This window comes from Artibeus jamaicensis, unplaced genomic scaffold (genome assembly GCF_021234435.1).
Source record: "Artibeus jamaicensis isolate MK-2021 breed Jamaican fruit bat unplaced genomic scaffold, CSHL_Jam_final scaffold_1283, whole genome shotgun sequence".
NCBI classification, from domain to species: Eukaryota; Metazoa; Chordata; class Mammalia; order Chiroptera; family Phyllostomidae; genus Artibeus; species Artibeus jamaicensis.
In genome coordinates, this window is record NW_026522028.1 from 14,030,819 (window position 1) to 14,057,952 (window position 27,134).

The following is a 27,134-nucleotide window of genomic DNA, read 5'->3' on the forward strand; positions in this document are numbered from 1 at the left end:
GCTTGGTTGTATACCAGGGTGGCTTAACCCAGTCACTGGGTTGTGACTGGGGGTGGGGTCAGAGGGAGCAATGGTGTTTTTTCTGCTCTCTCTCACATTTCAGTCTCTTCTGTTGCTTCCCACAAGCAAATAGGGCCCCTCTGGTGCTGGTTCCTGGGTGGGTGAGCTTGTGTACATTCTAGGACCCTGTGGATCTCTCCAGTGAACTTTCCTGTGAGGCTGGGAGCCTCTCCCGGGACCTCAACCCCCGAAAGTTTTTCTAATCAGTGCTTGTAGGCTTTATTTCCCAGCACTGGGGCCCTGTGTTGCACAGTCTGTCTCCCTGTCCTTTTCTTTTTTACCTAGTTTATCTGCACGTGGATGTGTGACCGCGGTCAGCCAGCTGCCTTGTGCCCTCAGTGGGTCTGCCCATTGCCACCCCATGCCTGGGATCTGCCACCCACAGCTTGCATGCCTGTGTTTGTCCGGCAGCCACTGCTTTTCTCTGCCTGGACCTCTCTCCACTGGCTGCCAACTCTGCCCTTCTTACTGGTCTGGATGAATGGTTCATTGTTGTCAGACTTCAGTACAGTTCAATTTTCTGTCTGTTTTGGTTGTGTTTTTGTTTTGAAATCTTTGTTGTCCTTAAAGTTGGTTGTGCAAGGAGGTGCAGTGTTTCCACCTACGCCTCCATCTTGGCTGGAAGTTCCCATAATCTATTAATAATTTTCAAGGTCTAAAAATCTACTTTGAGATGACTTTAAATTTCTGTGCTAAAAGGAACTTTCTTCCTGGTTAATAATACCTTATTCAGTTAGAGTTTGGGAGTATAGTCAAAATGTATTTACACAGAGTTGACTGATTTATATGTATTTTTCTATGTATTCATCCACTGATACACCCATGAATTCTTTCATTATCCATCCATCCATGCATATATTATCAGCCCATCTATTTATGTATTCATTAATCTTTGGCAAATACTAGTGTGCATAGAGAGCTATCCTCAGGTTGTAGCATATCTAGAAGAATAATCTGATCCTATTTGGGGCAATCATACATTATTCAGAGTAGATCAAAGAGATGGCCTTCCTGGCCAGTGCTAAAAACCACCCCTGTTTTTATATAAAATTTCAATAATCTAGCCTTTCCATCATCAAAGCAAAGTGGGCTAAACCCTCTTCTTCCCTTTCATATGCATTCTTGAAACTGCATGCTACCATTTTTGACATTTTGTCCTCAATTGTTTCCCTTAATATTCATTATAAACTCATTTGACCTGAATAAAAATGTATGAAGTGAGGGTGCAGCACAGTGTTTACCTTCCCACTACCAAGTCTCTGAGTGAACTATACACCTTCATTTATTTTTTCATAAGTATTTACAGAGCTCTTAGGCCTAGGGGCACTGATAGGAGCAAGCTGGTCTCTGCTTTGAAGGACTCCAAATTCTAATAGAGGAAACCCAGCTTTGATAGACTTATTCTCAGAGGATATTATGAGAGCAGAGAGAAAAATGGTTGTGACTGAGGAGACTAAGTTTGCAGAAAGAGTAATTGGCCTGGCAAAAAAAAGGAGAATAAACAAAACTTAATATCCCCTTATAAAATTCATAGTGGTGCAAGAAAGCACAGGAGTTAAACTAGTAGATATGCATGACAAGATTATATTCTGAAATATTATCCTGTGTTTCTTTCCTTACTATCCTACTGTGCATACTAGTCCTCCATTAAAATATGGTAAGGGTATTACTAACAGATTCTGCCAGAACAGAATTTTCAGAAGTGACCAGGATTTTATGCTACAATCCTCCCACTCTCTCCCCTTTCCTTTCTTTTCCATTTTTTTTTTACCAGTGGGCAGCTCTTAATCAATGACTGATGGAATGAGAGGATAAATATTCCAATTCCCTTGCCCCTTGAAGCAGAACACCTTGAGGAATGACCTTCATTGTCTCCAGGAATAGATTCTGGTATAGAGTGAAAGTTACCTTCTGCAGGATATTGCTTTATATTACATCCTATCTTGGCCTCTTTCCTTTTTAAATTATACTTCATTGCTGCCACACTGGCCTTTTAGGGAAATATGTGTTAGTAAATTACTTTTACACAAATTCTTATCTCAAGGTATGCTTCTGCATATCCAACATAGGAAAATATTCTATACTTATTGCTCTCAGGATATAGTTACCGATCAGCTTTTCAGGTTTAAAACAGCATTTTAAAATGCAGGTCGATTTTTATTTTTCTGAGAAAATTCCATACTGTTTTCCATAATGGTTGTACCAGTCTATAATCCCACCAACAGTGAACTAAGGTCTCCTTTTTCCCACAACCTCTCCAACATTTGTTGTTTGTTGCTTTCTTTATTATAGCCATCCTGACTGGTGTAAAGTGGTATCTCATTGTGGTTTTAATTTGCATCTCTCTGATAGCTAACGATATTGAGCATCTCTTCATGTGTCTCTGGATGTTCTGTATGTCCTCCTTGGAGAAGTGTCTTTTCAAGTCCTTTTCCCATTTTTTAATTGGGTTAGATGTCTTCTTAGAGTGGAGTCCTGTAAGTTCTTTGTATATTTTGGAGATTAAACCTTTGTCTGAGGTATCATTGGCTAATATGTTTTCCCATACAGTTGGTTGTCTTTTTAATTTAATACTGTTTTCTTTAGCCATGCAGAAGCTTTTTATTTTGATGAGATCCTATTTGTTAATTCCACTGCTAGGATTATACCCCAAGAATCCTAAAACATCAATTTCAAAGAACCTATGCACCACGATGTTCATAGCAGCACAATTTACAATAGCCAAGAGTTGGAAGCAACCTAGGTGTCCATCAGTAAATGAATGGATCAAAAAATTGTGGTACATATACACAATGGAATTCTATGCAGCAGAGAGGAAGAAGGAGCTACTACCCTTTGCAACAACATGGATGGAACTGGAAAGCATTATGCTGAGTGAAATAGGCCAGGCATTGAAGGACAAATACCATATGATCTCACCTTTAACAGGAAGCTAAACAATAAAACAAACAATCAAACAGAATAAAAACAAAGACACTGAAGTAGAGAACAAGGGGGCAGCAACCAGAGGGGAGAGAGAAGGGAATTTAAGGGGAAAAATGGGGAGGGATTTTGAGGAACAAGTATGAAAGACACAGGGATGAGGACTGGGGGAAGGGAATGGGAGAGAGGGGGGAGACAGGGCGGCAGGGGGCTGGGATGGGAAAAATAGACAAAAAATGTATTTGAAAAATAACTAAATAAAAATTAAAAAAAAATAAAACAGCATTTTAGAAACTCCCAGAAGAGATAATAATGTTGAGAGTTAAAATTTTTGAATTGCAAGAATAGTATCAAGAGTCAGAGCCCTAAAGGATTCAGGACACAAAGTTTAAGGCATCAATAAAAGTCATGAAAAATACAAAATCACTCAAATCAGATTTTCCCATCCGCTTACAGTAGTGTTCTCACAAGCTGGTGTTAAGGAAAGGAGAATCATGAGATGCTAATATTAAAGTAGACCTTGATGTGTATCCCTGAGAATGGATATTCAAGACCCCACCCCAGGCTCCTGAGAAGAATGCAGAAGGAACTGAGTTGAGAGAGGGTAAAATATTTGGGAGAGTCATGGAAAGGAGAATACAGATTGATAAGCATGTACCTGACAGAGACTAGAGGGAAATGTGGGTACCTCAGAATTTACTAGCAGCTAGAAGGTAAAGACTGTAGATAAATGGAGCCTTACTTGTCTCAGTGGATGCCATCTTGGATAGATTATGACACCTGAGTATCATTCACACAGTGGGACATCATGGCTTTTTTCTTGGTGTGTAGCAGAAAATTTTTGTTTCCCATACAATACACAAACATATTGAAGAGAAGAAAGGATGATGCATAACTTTGAAGAAGATTCCTATAAAGAAGAACCTATAATTCTACAAAGGGAAGTGAAAGCTTCCCTGAAAGTATTGGGATACTAATAGGATTATTTTGAATCAAAAAGACTAAATCAGTTAAAATCCTAACAAAGATATATTAACGAATATGGAAAAAACAACAACAAAAAAGGTTACAGACTGGAAACATTCAATATACATCACAATATTCAAGAAAGGAGATGCCAAGGAGTGCAGATAGGACCATTGCTCTAATTTTCCACTCAAGTAAAATGATGCTCAAGGTGATACAACAAATGCCAGGTACTCAAGCTGGATTCAGAAAAAAAAAAAAGGCACCCAAGATCTAACTGTGAGCATTTATTGGGTACTGGAGTGCTCCAAAGAATTTCAGCAAAAGGTTAGTCTATGCTTATAGACTACAGTAAAGCCTTTGACTGCATCAGTCATGAAAAGGCACGGGTTGCTCTAAAAGAAATGGACATTCCTCAGCATTTGATTGGTCTACTGCATAATCTATATTATGAGCAAAAAGCCACTGTCCAGACAGAATATGAAGATACAGAATGGTTTCCTATAAGCAAAGGTGTAAGAAAAGTGTGCATTTTGTCTCCCTATTTATTTAATTGATATACAGAACATATCATCCACAAAACTGGACTAGAGTCAGAGGAAGGAAGATTGAAAATTGGTGGAAGGAATATCAATAACTTAAGATATGCAGATGACAACATCTTACTGGCAGAAAGTAGGAATGATCTGAAACAACTACTAATAAAATTGAAATAAGGAAGTGCCAAAATAGGACTACATTTCAACATCAATAACACAAAAGTCATTACTACATAAGAAATGCAGAACTTTAACACAGACAATTAAGACATCGAAATTGCTAAGATTTTCCTTACGTTGGTTTAATCATCAATTCAAATGGAAACGATAGCCCAGAAATCAAGAAAAGACTGAGACTCAGAAAGGCAACAATGGAAGAATTAGAAAAGATCACCAAGAGGAAAGATGTGTCACTAGAGACTAAGGCTAAGGCCATCTGGGCCCTCATATTCCCAATTACTATGTATGAATGTGAAAGTTAGTGAAGAAGGCTGATAGGGGAAAAAATGGTTCATTTGAAATGTGGTGTTGGAGGAAAGCCGTAAGGATACATACCCTGGACCACCAGAAAGATGGACAAATAGATCCTAGGGAAAACTAAGCCTGAAACATTGCTGGGGGGCAAAATGGCAAAACTGAAGCTGTCCTACTTTGGGCATATCATGGGAAGGTAGTTTTCTTTGCAAGAGACAACAATGCTGGGCAAAATAGAAGGCAGCAGAAAAATATGAAGACCAAATATGAAATATATTGATTTAAAAAACCATATCCATGAGTATACAGGAAATTAGAAGGGTTGTTGAAGACAGGACATTGTGGACATCACTCATTCATAGGGTCACCAGGAGTTGAAGCTGACTCAATGTCACATAACACATACCACTTTCCTTCTTTTGACTATTCTTCGATATTAGCCACAACTCTGATGGACATTTCTGCATACTCTCAGCAAAGTGCCCCAGGCATGCACCCACATTTTATACTTTACTGTCTTAGGACTTTTCCTCAAGATGTAGGGATTTGCTCAACAGGCACTCAGGGTACTCAAGAAGTACAAAGCAGTTAATGCCCCAGGGGGAATTCTCAACTATTGAGGAGTGCAAGTTGGAGGATAAATGCTCCTGCATCCTTTTCTTCAGAGACAATTAAGAGTCACATTCTATCCAGTTCTAAAGGAGCCATATACAAATAGAGCCTCATTTACCCACATTTCAATAACAAACTCTTTTTAAAAAATAGTTTTATTTATTTATTTTGAGAGAGGGGGGAAAGGAGGGAGAAAGAGAGGGAGAGAGACATCAATGTGTGGTTGCCTTTTATGCACCCCCTACTTGGGACTTGGCCTGCAGCCAGGCATGTGCTCTGACTGGGAATTGAACCAGCAACCCTTTGGTTCCTAGGTCGACACTCAATCTACTAAGCCACACCAGCCAGGGCTCAATAACAAACTCTTTACTGTTTTTTTCTTCTTCCGTGTCTCACTTGTTTTGCTTTCTCATTCTTGTTTCCAAAGTTTATTTCTCATGTAAACTACAAGAATTCCATTCCTAATCCCAGATGCTGTTTTTAGGGTAACTAAAACTAAGACATGTAGAAAACTAGTAAGGGAAGAAATCTTATTTGAGAAAACCCTAAATTGATTGACTTACCTTAAATTAACCAAGTCTAACTTTTGTCTATCAATAGAATGCAGTTTCAAGATAAGAATTTAGTTCAGTTATAGAGAAATAAAGTTATATTTTTGCCTATCCTGATTCAAAATATATAATTATCTTCTCCACTATACACACTAGTTATGGTCACTGGCAAGCCCATTATCTCTTTTTGGGGGAATCATCCACCTCAAATCTCAAATGCATCTTGGCAAAGAGTAGCCACTTAATGGACTGGGAATGAGCACATGGTCCAAGGGTTGCCAATCCTGGTTGGTTGGATGGTAAACTATGAGGAGATTTGTGGCCAAAAACTGTACCTAAAAAAGCAGTAACAATTTAATGGGTTAATCATAGGCTCTACCTCTGGCATGTGAGCAGGAATAAGGGAAAGTATTAGTCAATTGGTAATAGAGATTAAGAGATACAGAAAGAGAAGGAAGGGATGAAAAAATAATGGTGAAACACTATTACAAAGTGCCATGGAATCTTGCCATTTAAGGGTTGACCAAATGGCTTGATGCCTTAGGTCCTGAAATACAGCTACTCCTGTTTTTTTTGTGAGATTCTTTTCTCCTGCATTAACATAAAGTTTTTCAATAAATCCTGACTACTTTAGATAGCTGGATTAAGTTTCTGTTTCCTGTAATCTAAAGAGTCTAACAAACCTGTGTTCAATAAATCTAAGTAGTTCAGTAGTGGACTGAAGTAACATTCAAGAGGCAAGAGCAGAGACTTAAGCAGAGTCAAAATAACTATAGTGAAAATAATAGAGATGATGAAGAATCTTTTTTCTTTTTTTAATTTATTTTTTATTGATTATGCCATTACAGTTGTTCTATTCCCCCCATTCCCCTCCACCCTACCCCCCATCTCCACCATTACCCCCCTTTAGTTTATGACCATGTGTCTCAAGTTCTTTAGATTCTATATTTCCCATACTATTCTTGCCTCCCCATCTATTTTCTATCTACTGTCTATGCTACTTATTTTCTGTACCTTCTCCCCCTTCTCCTCCTCCCACTCCCCTGTTGCTAACCCTCCTTGAGATCTTCATTTCTATGTTTCCACTCCTGATCTAGTTGTCCTTTTAGTTTGCTTTTGTTTTAGGTGTGGTTCTTAATATCTGTGAGTTTGCTGTCCTTTCACTGTTCATCTTTTTTATCTTCTTTTTCTTAGGTAAGTCCCTTTAACATTTCATATAATAAGGGCTTGGTGATGATGAACTCCTTGAATTTGATCTTATGTGAGAAGCACTTTATCTGTCCTTCCATTCTAAATGAAAGTTTTGCTGGATAGAGCAATCTTAGTTGTAGGTCTTTGGATTTCATGACTTGGAATACCTCTTCCCAGCCCTTCTTGCCTGTAAGGTCTCTTTTGAGAAATCAGCTGACAGTCTGATGGGAACTCCTTTGTAGGTGACTGTCCTCTTCTCTCTTGCTGTTTCTAGGATTCTCTCCTTCATTTTAATCTTGGCTAATGTAATGATGATGTGCCTTGGTGTGTTCCTTCTTGGGTCCAACTTCTTTGGGACTCTCTGAGCTTCCTGGATTTCCTGGAAGTCTATTTCCTTTGCCAGATTGGGGAAATTCTCCTTTATTATTTGTTCAAATAAGTTTTCCACTGGTGGCTGTTCCTTTTCCCCTTCTGGTACCCCCTATAATTTGGATGTTGGAGTGTTTAAAGATGTCCTGGATGTTCCTAAGACTCTCCCTCATTTTTTTTGAATTCTTGCTTCTTGACTCTTTTCTGTTTGGCCATTATTTGCTTTCTTCTGGTCCACTCCATTGATTTGAGTCCCAGTTTCCTTTTCATGGCTGTTGGTTTCCTGTGCAATTCCATTCATTTTAATTAGTTTTGCTTTCATATGTTTGTCTAATTTGTGGCTATAATCAACCAGTTCTGTGAGGATCCTGATCACCAGTGTTTTAAACTGTGCGTCTGAGAGTTTTGCTATTTCTTCATCGCTTAGATTTATGGGCTCTGGGGCTTTGAGATCTTCTTGAGCCATTTTTGGTCTGTTCGCACCTGTTAAGTATGAGGAGCGGAACCTTGGACTCCCAGGTCTCTGGGTTATGACGCTATATGTGGAGGCAGGGTCAGAGCCAGGAAATGGCGGTGCACTCCGCTGCCTCTCGCCTCCGGGACCCACTGGGTCCCATCCAATCACCCACTCCCTCGCTTGTCTATCCGCACACGAATGCGTGACCACAGTCAACCCAAAGCCCTGCTCTCTCGCTGTTTCCCCGAGTTCGCTCGCTGGGTCTCTCACTAGGTCCAACCCTGCGCCTGGATTCCACATGCCTGAGTCCATCTGACCATCTGACCGAGTTTTCCTCTGCTACCCCACTCCACCAGCTGCTGGTTTCGCCCCTCTTACCGGTCAGGCTGAAGAATTTGTTGTTAACAGACTTCCAAAATGTTCAATTTTCTGTGTTCTGGCTGTGTTTTCTGTTGCTAATATTTAGTTGTCTCTAAACTCAGTTGTGTGAGAAAGCACAACGTCTCCACCTATGCCTCCATCTTGGTGGAAAAGATGATGAAGGATCTTAAACAAAGGAATGTTTTCCTCCTAATTCCCAAACACCGAATTGGAAGTTGGCAAGACTGAAAGTGGAGAGAATATTTTGGATTCTTTTTCTATAATCAGGTCAAGAAACAAGGAAGGCCTGAAGTTGAAGTTATGACATGTTTGAATGGGAAAATTATGAGATTAATTTTAGGCTCTCTGAGTTTGAAGTTTTTCTGGTGTATTCATATGAGATGTCTAGAGGCTGTTGGATTGTGGGTATGAAACACAGGGTAGATATCTGGGCTGGTGACATAGACATTAGTGATTAGCATTGGTGAATTCCATGACTAAAAATAGGACCTTACAAAAAGGTTATTCAGAATGAAAGGAGAAGAGAAAAGCATGTGGATTCAAGGGGGCAGCAAAATCTAAAGGGGAGGGAAGAGATGGGGGCATTTACAAAGCATATTAATGAGTTGCCAGATAAGTAGGGAGTATGAGGTGCTTTGTTATATAGCAAGTAAGAGGCAAACAGAACTTACATAAACAGATAAATTTTAAAGAGGACCATAAAAAATAGCCAATCTGCCTGCATTGATGAAATGCTTGTACTAACCAGTGTAACTATACAGTGGTAAGCAATAAGACACTCCAACCCCTACTGAATGGAGAACTGCAGTAACCACAAACTGAGAAGGAAAGGGAGCTTTTAAAAAACTCTCTGCATCACAGCTGCAAGAGAGGACTGCATTGCAAGGCATAGCTGTTAAACATAGCAGCTGTTGGACAGGGCTGCCAAAAATCTTAAGGGTGCACTTTGAACAATAGCTTGAGGAGAACAGTGTTTCTGAGAAGCAGGGTAGAGAACCAAGCAACTCTGGAAAAACTGGTCAGAGCAGCAAATCCAAAAGCCATTTTCACATTTGAATCTTGGCCACATAGTGGTCATTTCCACCCCCCAAACATTCATGCAAATGAGCATGAGGAGATAGTTATCAGTATTTGAAACAGTACTTTGAATGTGAACATTCATTATGCATTTTTCATTAGTATAGTGGTGCTCCACATTACCTTATCCACACTTTTTTGTATTTTTTAACTGATAAAATAAATAGCACAGACTAAAATGAGTCAAAACTGTTTTTGAGGAATTAGGTAAGTATTAGGGATATTCTGGGAACTGGGTCAGAAATGGTCTGTTACAGGAATTCCAGTCTTCAGTGATATTAGGCTATAAGAGGGAACCTCAATGACATTAGGTGACCTTCAGTGACATTTGGCTATTTGCCCATCTCTTCATCCTTTTTGAATTTGCCACTAAGTCTTTTGTAAGGCTAAGGATTAATTTTTATCTTTTAATAGACTTTATCCATTTATTTTTAGAGAGGAAGGGAATAAGAGAGGGAGAGAAACAGTGTGTGATTGCCTCTCATGCACCCCCTTCTGGGGACTTGGCCTTGAACCCAGGCACATGCCCTGACTGGTAATCAAACCAGTGACCCTGACACTGAAATAGAGAACAAGGGGATAGTGACCAGAGGGGAGAAGGAAGGGAAGTTAAGGGGAAAAAGGGGGAGGGATTTGGAGGAACAAATAGGAAGGACACAGGGACGAGAACTAAGGGGGGTGGAAATGGGAGGGAGGTGGGGAGCAAGGGGCGGGGGAGGCTGGGATGGGAAAAATAGACAAAAAACTGTACTTGAAAAATAACTAAATAAAATTTTAAAAAATTTAAAAAATAAAATAAGATAAAAATAAAAAAATAAAAACCAGTGACCCTTTGGTTCACAGGCCAGTACTCAATCCACTGAGCCACACCAGTCAGGGCTAGGGATTAATTTCCAAAGGGCAAGTCTTTGTCCCCATGTTGACATAACTAGGCTAGGCTTTCTTTGAGTTCATTTAATGGTAGATTTCACACACTTAAAAGTCTGTTTGAGGTAGAGTGGGGAATCAGGTTGTTTCATCTGTTCACACCTTTCCATCTTATGCTGTTGGTATGAGGAACTATCTTGTAAATTCACTACTTGCTTATCCTAATTATAGGATATTATAGAGGACTATTGTTTCTAAAAATTTACTGAATTTAGAGCTTTATGCCTCTTTGCCTTCTTTTTGATATGTTTGCTTTCCTGATTAACTTACAAGAGCATTTTCAAGGTTCTTTTATGCCTTTTCGAAGTGTTGCACATGCATTACACCCTGCACCTAATATCATTAACTGCTGTTTTAATTGCTGGAGACTGAGTGAGAAATGGGCTTCTGTGAGACCTGGCAACATAGTGGATATTCAAATATGAAGTGCATGCAAGCACTTGGTAGTGATGAGCTGGACATAGTGAACAATTAGGTTGACTGCCTAGGTGACTCAGCTGCAGGCTGGGCTCCCTATGAAGTAGACTCTTAGAGAGAGTTAGCATGTAGGAGGTATATTGGGAAGTGCTCTACAGATCAACACCTGGAGGGTAAGGGGAGAAAGCATACCGTGCAGAGGGAGAAGTTGGATATAAACTTCTCGGTCTTAAGCACTATCCCAAAAGAGGCTTCTACCAACTTCATGGGGAACTGAAAGTGGGACAATCCTTTGGATTGCTCAGCATTACAACAAAGGGACTATATCTTTGTATTTCTCCATTTTGCTCATTGGATGCAGGTTGCCCCTGGGAAAGACACTTGACCATAAGTGAAGCAGGTCTTTCCAACCAAGGGTAATTTCTGGAGAGGGCTGACAGTGGAGGACTATCACTTGGCTACATTACCAGAAGCTGAGGGATCTAGATGGCAAAGCACTGTATCTGCTTTACTCAGAATGGATCCAAGTTCCCATTTTCAAGTTTGTGCCAGATCTGGTTGACACATTTGACCTGAGAACAAGTGCTTGGTAGGAAAGGGGAAGCAAGGCAGTTGCTGTCCCTGACTACATTCTTTAAATACTTGTCAAGATATAGATATAAATTGAAAAGATATTAGAGGAAACAGTTTGAAATGTCTGATTGAAATACCAGTGTTCAGATCATGAGATGAATGGAGAAGGTAGCCAAAGGGTGGTGCCTCATGTATGAATGTTATGTAAAGGTGATCCTTTAAAAAAGGAGAGGTGAGACGACATGTACAAAAGAATGATGGCATGGAAGCCAAGGTAAGAGGTAGTTTTAAGAAGGAAAGTGATCCACAGTATCAAATTTCAAGCAAGAAACTAATCAAGAATAGGGTGGGGTGGAAATGGAGACATCTGTAATAGTGTCAAAAATAAAAAAATAAAGAAAAAAGTAAAAAGGAACTAAAAATGTCAAAAGGCTTAGAAGTAGGCAGACAGTGGTCACTTAGGGCAAAATCATTTCAGATGAATGGTTGGGGCAGAAGTCAGATTGCAGGGGATTAAAAGGTGGGTATAAAATTGGGAAGGAGTATCATGAGAGAAAATAACTTTTCTTTTTCAGAATACACAAGGGAATAAAATGTGGGCCCATTACTGTATTGAGATTTTGGACTATGGAAAGCTTGCTTTGGAAAATCAGATTGAAGTGAACATGAGTTATAGACTGAGAGGAAGGAACTAAGGGAAAAGAAAAGTTGGAGATAAATACAGTTAATGATTAGTGATGAGTTTGGTCCTGAAGCTAATGGGAGGCAATGCAATCCATGACACACAAGTCAGAGTTAGGTTTGGATGGTGAAGTAATATCCTACTTCAGAGACAAAAGAAAAAGAGGTAAATGTAATTGCTTTTAAATATTCATGAATGATAACACAATAACCTCTTATTTATTAAAGAATAAGTAAGAAAGAGTGTCACACAGCAAGGACAGCCTTTAGCTCATAAGAAACCTGTATGGATGTCTCATAGTTCCTTAAATTTATTTAATAAGTAGATGGCTTATTTAGGATTTTAATTGAGGTATGTACATTTATCATCCGTGTGCTTAGCTGGAATATCATTTATTAATAATATTATAGACAGTAACCAGAGGGGTGGAGCAAGGAAGATAACAATGCAAAGAAGGGGAAGGGTTGTCAAGGAACATGTATAAAGGACCCATGGACAAAGTCAAAGTGGGGTAGGATTGAAGGTGGAATGGGGGGGCCAGTGGGGTAGGGGAGAGTGTTGATGGGAAAGTAGAGACAAGTGTATTTGAACAACAATTTAAAAAAAGAAATGAGGCAGACAAAAAAATAATTTAAAGAAGGAACCATTTTAAGCAATGCCTTAGACTGGCAACTATAATGTAAACATAAGGTTTATTAAGAAAATGGCCCTAGGCAGTTCCAGATACTGAGATGACCTTGTTCTTTTCCATGTGATTCCGTAACTCCAGTCTCAGCTGACTGGCCTGTGGACAACATCCATCTATAAAGCAGCCAAACTACAGGCTTTCTAGTGGTCTAATGGCTTAGAGATCCTTGTGGTCCTAGTGGCCTGTGTGAACATTGTTCAACAGGGGTGATAGTGATGCATTGAATCAATTTAATCTTCTTCAGGTAACTGGAGTAAGAAACAAAAGGAAAGAGCAAGCAAATTGTTGGTAGAAGCACTAGCTGAAAGATATACAAAAGCTGATAGTAGAGGCCCTGAGGCAACTTGACTGTGAAAGACTCATGGATGAGAGGGATCAAGGAATAAGGAGGAGCTGGAACGCAAACAGAGAAGAGGGTCAAGTTAGTGAAATTTTAAGGTTTTGGTCCTAGCTCACAAACTTAGTGACTAGTGAAACCTGAATCAGAGCACTACTTAGTGTTTTTTCTTTCTGTTTCTGTAGCAAATGAATGCCTTTGACTATCCTCACAGTACTTTACAAATCTGGATGTGACTCAGAATCAACTGAGAAACTTTTGAAAATACATAACTGATCCCTGGGCCTGACTTTTGGAAATTCTTTTCCACTAAGTCTGTCTGTGGCACTTTGTGTCTGTACATTTGATAAGCTCCACAGGTGATTCTGATGTGGGAGGTCAACTGATGTGTGTCTGGGAATCACTTTCCCAGAACATAGCTCTGTGCCCAAATGCTGTTAGTAACTCATTTTAAATTCAGGCCCAGGAAGACTTCATTGTTACTATGGTGACAGAACAAGCATTAACAGGAATATTTATATTACTAAGGTTGGAGATGAAGGGAATTGCATTACCTGTGTAGCAATTACTTCTAGGGTTGGGTTTGTACCAAACCTAGAAGCTCCTGTTTAGAAAGCAGATCATGCATTCCTTCACTGAATCTTAACAAAATGACTAAGCTTGAGCTTCCATTGCATTTTTGTGATTTTTCACATCTTTGTAAGCATATGTGTACATAGAAAACTTTTTTCAAAAGTGTCCTCCAGAAACTGAAGTCTTGTTTGGAATTCATGGCACATATAGGGGGCACATCAGAAAATGGCCTATGCATATGGAAGATATTTATTTAAAGAATAGGGTATTTGAATAATAGATTTTTTATTTTAGGCATTTTCCCTGTGTCTTTTATATCTGCATACCTACACAGCACAGTCATAATTCAATACATCTATTGATTGATTCATTCATTGATTGAGTAGAACCTTAGGGCAAATTCATGGTAGTCTTTTATTTTCATCTCCTTTTCACCAATATCCTTCACTCTTCTTTCTTCACCTCCAGTTAAAGTAGAAAGTTAATAAACCAGTATATTATAATTTGGAGACCTCCAAGTAGTCCTTCAAATCTCCCAAGTAAGGCATGTCTTCTCAATGGAGGTAGCATTACATCCAAGGGAACACAAAACAGTTCTCGGTGGAGCAAAAAATATCATAGATATTATAATGATTTGTGGCCCCACAGAGGGCCACACAGTACACAAACAGATATAAAGTTAATCTGTAGTATTAAAATTCATGGTGCGTGGAGGTTATTTGGAAAAAGCATATGTATAAAGACTCCTTAGGTGGGGTGTGATAACACAAAAAGGTTGAGAAACACTGGTTTTAAGGATTCTCCAAAATCCTGGCCGCCTAGTATCTGGGCTTTGTCTTGGCAGGCAGATTGCTATGAGAATTTTCAGTGGTGGATTGGCATAGTGAGTCAGAGAGGAGGGCTGGCTCCCTAGCTAGTCATTAAAGCCTCCCCAGGTAGTATCACATTAGCAGCCAAGTGTTCTGTTTGAAAAGTACTCGAGGAGTTAGCACTCTTTGGAGAAGCCTGAAGAATTTAATGTAATGAACAAGATTTCAAAGGATGGTTGGACTTTTTTAGATGGAGGCTCCTCATTCAGTTCTAGAACAGGAAATGGGAATCAACTGATACTTATGGAGGCATTACAGTAGTAATGTCGAAGAGGCAACTTGTTAATGAGTTATTCAAAATGTTATTTACCCAGAGATGCTTCAAGCAATGGAAGAGAGCCAAAAGCCTAGAAATAAATTAACCCAAACATCATGACTCAGTTGAATATATTGAGTCCAAAAGTCATTAATACAGCAGAAATAATGCACCTAGATAGTGCTTAGAATAATTCCTGTCCAAAACCTTTTTCCCAATGGAGTACTTATTTGATTATTAGGTAACTACATGATCTAGAGTTAAGTGAACATTTTGTCAAATAATTGACTTTTTGTATTCAGAACCAATTGTGTTGAAATGAACAATGCATTAAAGTTATAAATACTGCATAAACAGTAAAACTTGAGGGAAAACAAAAAGAAATTAAAGATTAAGTTACAAATATGTTTGAGTTTTCAAAAATGTGTTAATGGAGATTCAGAATTACACACTAATTTCCTACAACAGGTTATTTTTCTTCATGTATGTCCCAATGTGTGCTCTGGGATGCATCTTAACTATAGATTATTGCTCTTATAATACAGAATATTACTGATTATATACAGGTAGATCTCATATTGTGAGTTCAGTTCCAGATCACCACAATAAAGTGAGTATCACAATAGAGTGAGATGTAATTCTTTTGCTGGTGGAGGGTCTTGACTTCAATTTGTAAAACAAAGGAATGTCTGTGAAGTGCAATAAAGTAAAACACAATAAAATGAGGTATGCCTGTATATTACTTAAACTATTATATTCATAGTACAGTACATGCTGTATTAATCTTGCCTTTTGCATTATGATATGATAAAGTCTTGGCATTATCATTAAAGCAATGACCAAAAACATCCAATGATGATGAAGCAAGGCTTCTAGGCTGAATGACTTACAGGTGCCCCTTTTATGTCCCATATTCTTGTGTCATTCTACTCTGAGCCCGGAGAGGCTGACTTTTGTACACTGCCTCAGCAGGCTCCCTTGCCCTTTGCCTTCCAGTCTGACCAATAGGAGAAACCTGCAAGAAATAGAAAGGTGGGAGGAATAAGAAGAGGGTGTTTTTACCCTGGCTCCCTTTCTACCTATCACCAGGATTTTTTGCTTTCCTCTAACTGAAGTCCATGGCTATCTCCATATGGACACTCTCCTAGTTTCTAGTAATGGCTCCCTCCCCTTATGTTTTCAGGCCTCATACTCCCTCATGTTGTTAGCCCTGAGGCACTGCAGTAGCCCATGTTACTTTTTCTAAACTCTGACCACACCTTTATAAATGGTTCAAAACTTAAATTCCCTTTTAATACCCTATTTAAGTGTGCCATCTCTTTCTATAGGAACATGTACTGACACCACTTTATATCTTATAGTGGACTATAAGATTATGTCCACTCATTGACCTTTTGTTGTATTATGCCATCTACGAGCTAATTTCCTAGAGAAGGACATTTGACTTTCTAAGAGCTAGGTATCAGTAAATGAATTAGTTATAGCCCAGCTGTGAAGGCTGGACTATTATGCAAAGGCAAACACTGCTGTAATTAGGAAAACTACATGCCATTCTATGCCATTTAAGACAAATTGAGGGACCCATTAACTGTGAAGAAGGGCTGTTGGTAATACATACTTTTTTACCTTCAATTTGAGACAAGCAGAATAAATAATGGACACTTGGAAGGTACTATGAAAACACTGGATCCCAGAGAGTTTTGCTTCTATTACTGAGAAAGGTAACAAAATTAGTTTTCTGTGGACACCAAATAATTTTTATTACTTCCCTTAAGCCAGAATTAACAATTTGGAGTGGTTCAACATTGTCTTAAAATATCTCAAACTTGGTATGGACTTATAAAGCAATATGCATGTCTATCAATATGCAAGTTTTCAAATACAGAAAATACAGTAAAAGTTTATTTATTTGCACATATAGATAGTTCTAAAGCTAACAGACTAATGATAATTCAGGTTTGCTGTTATCCTGAAAAGTATACATGGGACTACCACTGACTGTCTCCACTAATAAATATTAAGTAATAAATTTCAGAGCAAAGGGAACTTAGAAAATTGTCATCAATTCATATTTGGAAATCCTTTAACTCAGCTTTGCTCCACAGGAAACTGAGAGGGCATTGGGTTTTCACTTTATGCCTTCTTTTTTGTAATCAGATTTATCTAAAGCTAGTAGCCAAATGCATTTTAACCATCAACATTATTACTCTTCTTTTTTTTTTTAAAAAGGAAAATTAAATGTGCATTTTTCAATAGTTAGAATAGTGATTTGTTGACATCCTCTAAACATCTTATTATAGAGAGCTCTATAAAAAGATCTTTGGCACAGGCAAAGGCAGATCTATCGGACAGATGTACCTCTTACTTATGCTAGAATTCCTCTAGGGTCATATATGTCTACATAAGGCAGATGGCTTAATAATTACTTCTGAAGAGTTTACGAAGACCAGCCATTCAAGGTCAGTGGGGGTGCTGGAAATTTCCATATTGATGAATGCATTCCACACTAGAAATATGGGCACAGAGAGAGATTGTCCTTATTTGCCCCCCCCCAGCTGGGCCTAGCTTACTGTGGATACTTGATGAAGATTAATATTAATTGAGGTGGAAATTAAGTGAAACTGAACTCACAATGAGGGAGAAGGACAAGGACTTGAGGGCATGTTATCAATTGACATGCAATAGGTTATCCTTTTTTCCCTAGAACCCTAGAAGAAATATAGATTCAAGACATAGACATTTCCCCCTACTGGCAGCTCCATCTGGCATCCATGTAAAGAGGCATGTAATGCAACATTATATTTTGTACTGATACAGAATCTGGCACTAGATTTCCATGGAGGTTAAGTTAGTGGAGAAGCCCTCCAAGTGGACTCCCACCGATAGAGTGGCAAAGAGCCTTTGCTAATCTTTTCTCGTCTCTATGGGTTTAGCCCTTAGAATTATGGGACCAAGCCACAACTCAGCATGCAAAAACCATAATAATGATGATTTCATCTCAGGCTGTTTGTAGAACTCTGACTTCCCTGTGGAGTACGCGAGTTAGGGGAAAGACAGGTTACATAACAGGGAGAAGTAAATACAGATTGGCTGGCTGTGCAGTATCTGTGATTTCCATTGGTATGAGTAGAAAAATTTTTTTCTGTGAAGAAAAGCAAGAGAGTCTTTTTGATTTATGCCATTTTGGCAGTTTGTGCTGAAGTTTTTTCTAACACTCAAAGTAGTATACTGTCACATTTTTCCCCCAAAGGCAAAAAGCATTGTACACCCTCCTTCCCTTCTTCCCTCCATCCGTCCCTCCCTCCTTCCCCCCTCCCTTCATTCCTTCATTCCTTCTCCCCTCTTTCTCCCCCTCTCTTCAACTGATTCTTGGGTATGTTGTGTGATATATAGGTTTCTATAATGTTTTTATTGTATAGCCACATTTTTTCCTGTTGTCCTATATTTTACATGATAACATTTTGACAATCCTTAAGCATGTTTTATAGCCATTTATTAATAAATTATATTGTCCCAGCTGACCCTTACTCAATGTGTTGAAACATGTAGACTCATCTAACTATCCATTTTGTGATGATTCCAGTGGGGCATTTAAGCTCCCATCCTACCCCCATTCTATGATGTTACCATACAAATAATAATTTAAAAAGTTTGACTCATAAAAGGTATAGAAATTCTTAATTTAAATATAATCATCCAGGTTTATAAATAATATATATCTTATTATTTGTAAAGTAAAAAAGGAAATATTTTAATTCATCCAGTCACCTGGATTATTCAAATGAAAAACCTGTCTTGGAGGTGACAAGGAACTTTCTGACCACAAGCTAATTAATCATCTAGGATAATAATATCTTAGTGATTTACCAAGTTGTATTAAGAACGTTCTATTTGTTTTAAATGGTTGGTTTTACAGACAAGGGAGAATGACTACTTGAGAACCTGAGAATTGATTTAGCATTGAGGCAATTTACTCTGAGGAAATCAGAACTGAAGTGAGTCTGATCTCAAGCATCAGATACTTTAATAGTTCATTTTCACCCCCATCAATTACATGAGGCATATTTTTCCAAAGGTGATCTCTGAAAAAGAAACAAATAAATAATTAAAAAACTCTAGCAGTTCTCCATGATTTGAAATCAAGGACATCCATACCAGGATGGCTCTCAATCTATTTTCTTTACATTGTGGATGGCTGTGCACTATGCAATAATTTAGTTCTGAATAGACTATATCATTTAGCTTTCATGGGGGATTAATTTGTTCCATGCTTTGGAATAATATTAAGCTGTGTTTTTCCCATCTGTGCCTGTGAATATGGACCAAGGATTCAATGGAAAAGTGCCTAGATATTTGATTGAAGTAAATCTTCTATATGTTGGGTACACATTTAAAGCTCATATAAGAGAGAAAATTAGCATAATGACCAATCTGGTATGTCTGTAATCCTTAAGGATATGCATAGACAGATATAGTGGATCTTTTCACACATGTATTTCAAAGACATGTTCCAAACTGAACTCATTACCCCACCTCCCTCCAAGAAAGCCTATAATCCCTAATGCTACTACCATTTGTCCAGTTAGCTAATCTGAATATTAGGAATCATTCCAATATTCTTTCTTTGCCTCACTGATTGAGCTCAGACTTGTTGATGTTTTCTAAAATCCATTTCTTAAAAATTCCTGAGTGTGGAAGTAGACATTTTTTCTTCCTGTGACTGTGATCCTAAATACTAGTGAATGGAATATGTATGGATGTATTATAAGCTATTTTGTGGCCAAAGCTTTTAATATGAGAGTGTGACAGTATGGTGATTACAAGAAGGAAACAGGGTGAGGAGGTAGAAGGTAGTAAAGGGGGGATAAATGATGATGGAAGTGGTGAACACATGATACAATGTACAGATGATATAATAAAATTGTACACCTGAAACCAGTATAATTTTATTAGCCAATGTTACTGTAATAAATCCAATAAAAATAAAGTAATATTATCTTAGGAATAAAATATAAAATTATGGTGTATCCCTTTCACACTTTCTCTCCCTTTCTGCTGATTATCACAAGGTTCTAAAGGATAGTAGAACCAACAGGTGAAAGGAGCCCAGATTATCAAAATTACCAAATGAAGGAGAGCCTCCAGCTGACAAGGAGCATCTTCCTTGGACAGTGATGTGAGCAAGAAAGAAATTTTTATGTTGTTTGAGCTGTTATTTTTAACCAGGCCTATATGTTACTGCAGCTTAGCCTACCTAACTGTTACACTGCTATTCCAAAGTTAGTCAATTCTGTCTTGTAGATAGCTATTGAATTCTTTGCATCACCTCTAGCCCAACTGCCCTTTCTTTTATGTAGGTTCTCATTCTTCTTAGGCTTAGGCTCTACAGTAGTCCCAAATTAATTTCCTGGCCTGTGTTTGGACTTAATTCCCTTCAAAGCATTATCATAAACTATGTCAATAATTATCTTTCTACGGTATTAAATGGGAAAACATTCTGGGCTTGAAAACTGCTCACTGATCCCCATGATATATATTAAAAGTTGTACACCTATAGCATAGCACTGAAGGTTCTTTATAGTAATTTCTCTGCCTTCTCTTCTGGTTATATACCTTTTGCCTCAACATTACTGTATACCCTGGGATCTACCTACACTGATGTGTTTTGACTTCTAGGAATATGCTTGTGCTGCTCCTTCTCCCCCAAATGTCATTTTTCCCTCTGCTCTATCCTTTAGTCTATAAGAGCCAGTTATAAATATCTTACTGCTTCCACTCTTGAGGAGAAAGAGTATTACTGTTGTCACCAAGGTATGTAACTGCCCCATAGCTGTACTTTTTGAGCTCCTCAAAACTGAAACTCCATTCACATAAAGTAATTAGTGAATAATAAAATTTGCATCAAAGATTTCAAAGGGTATTTGTAGGAGAGGGCTTTCAGTTCGCAACATGTTACAGACATTTAAATGTTTCCATTCAATGCTTTGATTCTTCCCAATTTTTTTTTCAGGCACTCCAAATAGTCAGAGGCTTAATCTCCTTGACCATCCCCCACCTCCAGGAAACTCCCAAACTTGTTCTTATTTAATATGTAGTGACCCTCTCTCATTTGTGATGGAACTTGAACAATTTGAAAATTATTTCTGCATCACAGTGGGCTTATCAAAGCCTCTTTTAATAAAACTGTCATTTCCTTACAAAGATGTTCTCATACCACCTGCTCATAATATTAAATGCTTTCTCACATAATTAATATGTACTGTTCAAGTTTGGGAGCAACCTGAGACATGTTATGCAAAGAATGGTACTTTAGAAATAGAACACTGTTGGGACAAATACTTTTGTTCTTCTTTAGGAATATCAAAAACAACCCCAACAATCTTTCTCTCTTTTTCTTCCAATACTACTGTGGCTTCTATTACTATTATCTCAGTATTAGCAATTGCCAACATTTAATGAGCTCTTACAGTATTATATTTTTATAGTAACCAATAGATGTAAAGTGATATCTCATTGTGGTTTTGATTTGCATTTCCCTAATGATTAGTGTGGTGTTGAGCATCTTTTCATATGCTTATTGGCCATTTGTGTATCTACTTTAGAGAAATTACTTAAGTCTTTTGTTCCTTTTTAAATTTGTATATTTGTTATTGCTGTTGAATTGTAGGAACTCCTTATATATTCTGGATATTAATTACTTATCAGATATACAATGTAAAAATATTTTGTCCCATTATGTGGGTTGCATTTTCACTTTGCTGATTGTGTCCTTTGATGCACAGAAGTTTTACTTTTGATGTCATCCTAGAAGATTATTTTGAACATAGAATTCTATATACATCTAAAACATAAATCATTTATGAAGGCAAAATAAAGATATTTTAGATTTGCAGAGGTTCAGATAATTTTCCATTCTGGAAATACTTATCTGAGTCTGTTTCAATGCAACAGGAAGTTGGGAAGAGAGAGCTCCTAAGAAGCAGTAAAACAGTATAGGGTTATACAAAAAGAACCCCCCAGGATCAAGCAGGATATAGTAGACCCAGAAAGTAATAGTATGGTAAAAAAAATATCTTAGTGGTATGGTGATAAAGGTATATATCTTTCCGGTCATTAAGAAAAAAAAAGAGACTTCTGCCAAGATGGAGGCATAGGTGGCGACGCCTTGCTTTCTCCCACGACCAAGTTGAGAGACAACAAAATATTAGCAACAGAAAACACAGCCAGAACACAGAAAATTGAACTTTTCAAAAGTCTGATAACAACCAATTCTTCAGCCTAATGGATAAGAGGGGCGAAGCCAGCAGCTGGTGGAGCGGGGTTGCACAGGAAAACTCAGATGGACTCAGGCGCGTGGATCCCAGGTGTGGGGTTGCAACAGGCGGACCCAGTGAGTGACCCAGTGAGCGAGCCAGTGAGCAACCAGCATACCCAGAGAGGGTGCAGGGCGGCTGGTTGACTGTGGTCCCGCATTGGTACGCAGATAGACCAGCAAGGGAGTAGGCGGTGAGACTATGGACTGAGCAGGCCCCATCAGTGAGAGGCAGCAGAGGGGGCCTCCATTTCCCCACTCTGACCGCCCCCCCCCAAATACAGCATTACAACTCAGCAACCTCAGTGGCCCTGCCCTGGTGAACAACTAAGGCCCCGCTTCCCATAATTAACGGGCGCGAACAGACCAAAAATGGCTCAAGAAGATCTCAAAGCCCCAGAGCCCATAAATCTAAGCGACGAAGAAATAGCAAAACTTTCAGATGCACAGTTCAAAACACTGGTGATCAGGATGCTCACAGAACTGGTTGAATATAGTCACAAATTAGAGGAACATATGAAGGCTAAACTAATTGAAATGAAGGGAATTGCACAGGAAACCAATAGCAATGAAAAGGAAACTGGGACTCAAATCAAGGGAGTGAACCAGAAGAAAGCAAATAATGGCCAAACAGGAAAATATGAAGAAACAAGAATTCAAAAAAAAAAATGAGAAGAGACTTAGGAACCTCTAGGACATCCTTAAATGCTCCAACATCCGAATTATAGGGGTACCAGAAGGGGGAAAGGCACAGCCACCAGTGGAAAACTTATTTGAACAAATAATAAAGGAGAACTTACCCAATCTGGCAAAGGAAATAGACTTCCAGGAAATCCAGGAAGCTCAGAGAGTCCCAAAGAAGTTGGACCCAAGAAGGAACACACCAAGGCACATCATCATTACATTAGCCAAGATTAAAATGAAGGAGAGAATCCTAGAAGCAGCAAGAGCTAAGAGGACAGTCACCTACAAAGGAATTCCCATCAGACTGTCAGTGGATTTCTCAAAAGAGACCTTACAGGCAAGAAGGGGCTGGAAAGAGGTATTCCAAGTCATGAAATCCAAAGACCTACAACCAAGATTGCTCTATCCAGCAAAACTTTCATTTAGAATGGAAGGGCAGATAAAGTGCTTCTCAGATAAGATCAAATTCAAGAAGTTCATCATCACCAAGCCCTTATTATATGAAATGTTAAAGGGACTTACCTAAGAAAAAGAAGATAAAAAATATGAACAGTGAAGGGACAGCAAACTCACAGTTATTAACAACCACACCTAAAATAAAAGCAAACTAAAAGGACAGCTAGATCAGGAGTGGAACCATAGAAATGAAGATCTCAAGGAGGGTTAGCAACAGGGGAGTGGGAGGAGGAGAAGGGGGGAGAAGGTACAGAAAATAAGTAGCATAGGGGGTAGGTAGAAAATAGATAGGGGGAGGGCAAAAATAGTATGGGAAATATAGAATCTAAAGAACTTGAGACATGTGGTCATAAACTAAAGGGAGGGAATGGTGGGGGAGGGGGTGTGCCGGGTGGAGGGGAATGGAGGGAGGGGAAATAGAACAACTGTAATGGCATAATTAATAAAATATATTTTAAAAAAGTCTCTAGAAAAATATGCATAAGATAGTCATTAACACAAATGCCAAGCAAACTAATATATGATTTGATTTTGAACAATTGATACAGTGTAACAAGAGAGAACTAATTCAATCTTGGCAATGGGAGCAGTGGCATAGGTTGTAAATGACAATGTTTTTGTGCTATATTCAGTGTCATTTTTCTACAGGCATGCACCTTGATTCACAAGGAAATAAGATTTACATTAATGAAAAAGAAGTACAAATTAGTTACATAACATTCATGGGGATATATAGCATAAGGAATATAGCCAATAACATTGTAATAACTGTGTATGGTATCAGATGGATACTTGACTTTTTGGAGTGATCGATGTCTAATCATACCTAAAACTAATGTACATTATACACTGAGTATAACTGAAAAATAAAAAATATTAAAGAAAAAAAAAGTAAAGAGCCCTGGCTGGTGTAGCTCAGTGGATTGAGCGTGGGCCTGCGAACCAGACAATCACGGTTCAATTCCCAGTCAGGGCACATGCCAGGGTTGCAGGCAGGTTCCGTGCAGGCCAGTTCCCAGCAGGGGACGCACGAAAGGCAACCATACATTGATGTTTCTCTCCCTCTCTCCTTCCCTTCCCCTCTAAAGATAAATAAATAAAATCTTTAAAAAAAATTAAAAATCAGGATGATTTAAAAAAAAAAAGAAAAAAAAGTAAAGAGATTTTAACTGGCTCTTTTGGCCAGCATCATGTCATTGTGAACTTGATTATAGTAATGATATAGCTGACAGAGGGCTAGGGGGTGGAGGTGAAATGGGAGGTGGGGACAAATGTAAAAAAGGCTATGTTGTGGAAGTCAATATATATACCATGTAAAGTACCTGGATTAGTAAGTGGAGGTTTAGCTGCATTATAAATTTCAATAGCAGCCCTGGGGGTTAGCTTAGTTGGTTAGAGTGTCCTTTTCACATGCCAAGGTTGCCAGTTTGATCCCTGGTCAGGGCATATATATGACACAACCAATGGATTCATAAGTAAGTGGAACAACAAATTGGTGTTTCTCTCTCTCTCCCCCCTCTTCCTCTTCTTCTTCCTCTCTCCAATCAATAAATAAAAATATTTAAATTACAATGGCAATCCATAGGGAAATTAAAACTAAAATATAATTATTAAAAGATAAAAAGGAGAGAGATTTCTTGTTAAAATTTTTCATTTTCAGTATTGGAATGTTAATGATTTGATTGGTTAAAATATAGAGATAGAAGGTATAATTTATAACTGCATTCATCAAAGTTATTTTATAAACTACCTGAATTAAATTTACCCACAGCAGTTTTCTAAAATTCCTATTCCTTGGGTACACCCCAGATGTTTTTTGAGTGAGGCTCAGTAATCTGTATTTTAGGCAAGCAGCAAGTTTTTCAGGTAATTGTGTACACAGAAATTGGAGAACCACTGATTTGAATAATGGAAGTAACCGCACAAAAAAAAAAATCTGTTTTTTAAGCAAGCAGCAGGCTTTTCAGGTAATTGTGGCATACACAGAAATTGGAGAGCCACTAATTTAGAATAATGGAAGTGGCCACAAAAAAAATAAGAATAAAAACTGTCCATTAAATTGGAAATGAGGATTTAGGGGGTGGCACAAATTTAGAAAGGAGAAACACTTTAAGCTTTCCGTTTATTTCCTTCTGTATGGCTTGAGTTTTTATTTCTGTATGTAAATGTTATATTTGTAACTAGAAAGTAAATCAGGTCGGGAGTTGGTAGTGTCTTTACTGAACTCCTTCATGTCATCCCTAGTTTAGTAAGAGACATGGAAACCATTCAAGATAAGCCCAGTATATGTTCATCAGTCCTGACTCTAAATCATCTTTGGAATCTGGTTGCTATCTACTATTAATGATAATACTTGTATCCTTTTAGTTATCTGTTAGTTATACCTGCAATAAAAATATGAGAGATATATAGAGAAATTTATACAATTATCTGAAATATACGCTGAGTGTAGATGCTAGGTAAAATAATTTGTTTTGTTCCCATAAACTCCTGAGAATCCACACAAACTCACCCTTACTTCTATGCCCTCTGCCCCTTTCACCTCACTCAGAGTCTCTCAATTTCTCTACCTGTCTGCCCTCCTCCCACGTTTTTGGTTCTATCCTCAAAGGTAACTTCAGAGTATTGAAGTTACTCTGGAGTAACTCTGTACTGTGTAACTCTGGAGAAGGACTTTAATTTCTTTGTGTTCTTTAGAACAAAATATTGTAAGACAAGTTTTTTTTCTGCTATTGACATTATATAATGTTCTAATTTCTGTGTTTTACCTAACTAAAACAGTTTCTACCTCTTTACTTCATTTTACTAAGGCTCCCATCCCATCCTGTGTTGTAACAATAAGAGATTCCATGTGTTGAGTGTTGACTCTATGCCAGGCACCGTTTCAGATGATTTGCAAGCACTATTTCCCTTAATCCTCACTCAGACTTATGGAGTAAAACAATTAGTTTTATCTTACAGATGAGATAACTAGGTTTTGAGGGGGTTAGTGATTTACACAAAACTACACAGCTAGAAAGTTTCAGATACATGCTAGAAATTCAAGTCTGTCAACAAAACCCAAGTTTTTCACCCAAGTTCTTCAACAACATTCTGTTTCTGTTAGTCCCTATTAGACCACTCACCATACATGTAGGCATCCCCATATCTTCCATCCCAATTCAGATTTTATCTCATAGAGATATATGTGGCTCAAGGCCAGCATCATTCCGGAACTTGAAATGCCACCATGAAGGCATTAGATATCTTTCATTAGAGTGCAAGTGTGGGACTCCTTCCTTTTCCATCTCCAAAATGAAGTTATAGGAACATATGAAACTGCTCCAGATTTCAAGAGACATAGGTCTGGTGTGGTAATTTGAGCAAGAATTTTGGATTCACACAGACTTCAATTTAAATCCCAGCTTAATCATTTATTTTGTGACCCTGAGCAAGTTGCATAAGCTACCTGAGCTTCCTATACCTCTTGTGTAAAGTGAGATAATACTGTTATGTTTAACTTAAGGAACTATTGTGAAGTAAAGTCATGTAAAGCTCCTAATATGATGGTTTCTCAATGGTAATTATTGTTCTTGTTAGAATCATCATCATTATTATCATCACAGTCACCATTGCTAATTCAGCAGGAGATTTCTTTTTTCAAAGGTTTATTTAGTTATAACTTACATACCATAAATTTACCCATTTTGGTACATTATATTATTAATATTTAAAACTATGGTAAAATATATATCTAACAAAATTTGACATTTTAACTATTT